Source organism: Euphorbia lathyris, chromosome 4 (genome assembly GCF_963576675.1).
Source record: "Euphorbia lathyris chromosome 4, ddEupLath1.1, whole genome shotgun sequence".
Lineage (NCBI taxonomy): Eukaryota > Viridiplantae > Streptophyta > Magnoliopsida > Malpighiales > Euphorbiaceae > Euphorbia > Euphorbia lathyris.
The window spans coordinates 94,043,271-94,047,602 of NC_088913.1; the positions used below are offsets into that span (position 1 = coordinate 94,043,271).

The 4,332-nt window shown below is 31.5% G+C and overlaps 1 non-coding gene across 1 annotated transcript; it reads right to left on the minus strand.

The window, feature by feature from the left end:
- Positions 1–2,620: 2,620 nt before the first annotated feature.
- On the minus strand, positions 2,621–2,739 carry LOC136228195 (5S ribosomal RNA). Its single transcript, XR_010688528.1, has one exon. It is a non-coding gene; the product is annotated as a 5S ribosomal RNA (ribosomal RNA).
- Between the last annotated feature and the right edge of the window lie 1,593 nt (positions 2,740–4,332).

Below are 4,332 nucleotides of genomic sequence, written 5' to 3' on the forward strand. Positions count from 1 at the left end.
AATGAGGGTATAAATACATCCCCTAATGACCGACGCTACCCTTATTAGGGTTACAAAAAGGCATAAGACAAAGGGCAAAATGGATAGTCTGCTCAGACAAGGAGTACGACGGCGCAGGTACGGAATGTCAGACTGTCCGTTGGTCGACTTTCTGAGGAAGTAATCTTGGCGATCCGCCCATGCTCATATGTGGATACGCCTTCTGGCGTACTCCTAGATCCGCCTTGCTCGCATGTCTTGGGGATCCGCCCTTCCAGGTGCATCCTCTGTGAGCTTGATTCTTGAAGACCCGCTAGAGTCCGCGCGATCAGTGTGGCCAGTTCGGATGTCCGCATCACTTGGGGTATGTTTTTAACAGTCTTGATGTAGAATTTGCATATTCACCATTAGATTTAGGCTTATTAGAATCCTAAGATGGAGATTCAAAACTTCCTGAGGTTTAGATTTAATAAACCTATACCTTAGTAAATTAACTTGCTCCTTAAGGTGCATGTGAAAATTTCTGATGTTTTTAATTCAACCTGCTCAAAATTGAACTTAAAATCACAACAAATTCTTGGATATTCTCTAACTTCCACGGATGGTTTAGTATGCGTTTGATATTGTTTTTCCAAAGTTTAAAAATAGTTTAAAGGTTGAAAAAATTGGAAATTTTGTTTCATGAAAAACTATAATTTGAAGCTTTTGAAAAAAAAAATATAGATTTACAACTTATGAGAAAATTAATATTAAATTTTTTTAAGAAGAAAATAGTCTAACTTTCAATATAAACTAATATGTATATTAGCGTGTACAACTTGTGTCATATATTTATCAAACACTTATCATTTTTTTCCATAATACTTTTCGTCATAGCACTCTCTTACAACATGATAGCCATTGTTTTTATTAAAGCCATATTTGGTTTATGTAGTATATAAAATTTTATAATTTGCATACTATCGTATCATTTGGTAACATTTACTACATGGAATATTTCCATGTGTGACATTTGACCAATTTAGATAAAAAATTATCTAATTTGTTAAATTTTCAGCATGACTCATATTTTAACATGTATGTATAAGTATGTGTAAATTTTTTTTTTGCAATATAGACTTAACATATGAATGGATACGGAATTATTATTTTTTTCTTATTTATCCACATATGAAAAAATAATTAAAACAATTGTCATATGTTAATTTCACGTTCAAAAATTATGTTATATAAGAAAAAGTAACGAATTTGATAAATTTTTATCCAAAATAAATTAAATTTCACCGATGGAAATATAAACTGAAGTAAATGTTATGAATAGTAATGCTGGAAAAATGATTTCGATGGTTAAATAAGCCTTTATGTTTAATTTTTTTTTTTTTTTTTAACCTTTGATTGCTGCTGTTTTATGTTCTTTTCCGGGTTTCTTATTTAAAAAAAATATAATTTAGTTTTTTTCGATAAAATCACAGTAATTTATAATCCTACATGAATTCTGTAAGACTGTTACAACAAAATTTGTGCTCCCAATGTTGCTTTTATGAAACTGGCACATCCACCAAGAGCTTTTATAATTAAGTTTCAATAAATTCAATGAAAGTCAACAAATTTAATGAATGTTAATTATTTATGTATTCCCTTTTTTCAAAAGATTTTAATAAATTATTTTCTAACCAAAAAATAAATAGAGACAAATTATTAAATATATATTGTTTATTTTTTTTTTTGGTAGAAAAGGAAAAGAAAAACGAATAACAACAAACTACCCAGGAATTAGCCTAGGGAAGCTAACCCCAATCCTATCTTCTAAGAGAAGATGAGAGATGAAACTAGGGGAAACAGGAAGGGTAGTAACGCCTAACGTCCCTTCATGGCCCGCCGCCGCCAAGCGATCAGCAACACGATTCTGCTCTCTAAAAATGTGTCTGAACTCTACGAACTCAAAGGAGGAGCAAAGCCTTATAATAGCTTTGATGAGGTTGCGACTGTTAAGACCCATAGAATGATTCTCAGAAATCATTTTGATTGCTTCCAAATTATCAGACTCCACAGAGAGCCTCTTAACACCCAGCCTTTTAGCAAGATTGATTCCAGTAAGAATAGCCCAGAGCTCCGCAGAAAAGGAAGAACCCAACCCTAAATTCTGGGAGAACCCAGAAAGCCAGACGCCCCCTACATCTCTAAGCACACCTCCAGCCGCAATCTTACCGTTACTGAGGCAGGAACCATCAGTATTCAGCTTCACAACCCCCTCTCTTGGCCTGCTCCATCCCACGAGATGGACATCACAACACTGAGAGGCTCTGGCAAGGGACTCTCCTTTGAAACTATCGATAATAGAGAAAAGTTTTTTCGAGAAGAAATCAGCTAAGTTTGTCATAAAAACAGTTTTATCTCCAAAAATCTCCTCGTTTCTCCATTTCCAAACTTGGTGACAGATAATAGCAAAGAAAATGTCACCATGCTCCATGTATGGAAGCAACTTTCCTCTAACACCATCAGAGAACCAGTCGACCTCAGAATGTGCCATGAAGGAAGAGAAAATATGGTGTGGGAGAATTTTCCTCCAAACCTCTTTACTATTAGAGCAATCTCTAAGAGCATGGCACAAAGTCTCAACATGGCCTCTGTTAAAAGTTTGGGGGTGCAACAGGAGGACTTCCCAAGAGGTCACCCATCTTAGTACTACTATCGCCCAAGCACGTTTAAATTCGGAGTTCTGATGGGATCCGGTGCATTAGTGCTGGTATGATCGCACCCAAATATATATTGTTTATTAAGAAAGAAAGAAACCACTAATTTTGTCTCTATTTATTTTTTGAATATAAATTCTACCATATTACTTTTTACGTTGTTAAACATGATTAATTTTTTTTTTCAAACCTAACAGAAAATTTGAAAATATTTATTTATCAGTTATTTAACTACAATATCAAATCTTTTAAAAAAATTATCAATAAACTGAAGTAATTTTGTATATTTTGGAATATCGTTTATAACAGTTTTAATAATATAATAAACATTTTCGATATTTTTCATGAATAATTTGTATAGACTTAAATATTGACATTTTGGTGGATTTGTAACTATGTTAGTAACATAATATATATTTTAGACATAATTAATGTTTGAAATGTTTGATGTAACAATTACATAACGAGTTAAATAACAATAAACTCATATTTTTAAATCTTCTATCAGGTGGGATAAAATTGATCTTGTTTAAAAACGATAAATCTAAAATTGCACAATTTTATACGTTAGAGGTACATATACACTTCTTCAAAAATGATAGAGACAAATTTGGAACTTATCCATTTATCTTGGTAGTCAAGGTCAATTTTTCGTCTAACATATAATTAAATATTTATCATTGGAAAGTTGAACTACAATTTCAAATTGTTAAAATTTTAAGCGTTTTTTTGATGACCAACTTGAATGTATCAGTAGTTAGCTTCACAAGTTTTTTATAATTATTCTAGTAACACACTAAATATTTTATTTATAATTAATATTTGAAAGATTTGTTGTAATAGTCAAACTATCAAGAATTTTTTTTTTTTTTTTTTTTTTTTTTGCGTAATGTAGGGGTAAAATTGATATTAATTACAAAATTAATTGTTTTATTTTACATGTTAGGACCTTAAACTATCAAAGTCATAAATCAAGTTGAGCTAAGCAAAAATCATCAATTCACTCATCATTCTAATAAAAAATTATCAATTGAAACCTCATCGAAAATTATTCATTTGAACAATTTCAAACTCTCCTCCATAACCCCATTTGAACTAGCACATAGATCATTACCGTCAAAGTAAAATAGTTAGAGTTTTTGTTTTGAGGATATGATCTCAATTGATGATTTTTCCTTTGTTCAAAGACTTGCTTAATGATTTTGATTGTTTAAATATCTTAACTAACTTTGAAATTTTAATTTAGGGGTTAAATAAGTGTTATAACGTAAATTATATAGTAGAACTAATTTATGAGTTATCATTATAAAAAGGATAGTCTAAATGAGTTTTTTAAAACTGAAATATAAATATTAGGTAATGTATACATCAGCTGAACAAACTATTTTGGCAGCTACCATAGCCATAGTCAATCTATGATCTATATAACCGTGAGGGTGGCTTAGAATTGAGGAAGAGTAAGAGAATATTAAAGAAAGAAAACATAGAAATGTGGTGGAAGGTGGTGGTGTTGGTTGGGTTACTAATGACCAGTCTTGGTGATGCCCGGATGATGCAGCAGCAGCAGCCTAATAACAAAGAAAAATTAGGAAAGCTTGATGATACTAAAATCCCAATGGCAATGGAAAATCTTCCACCATTTGATCCACAAAACATTCCT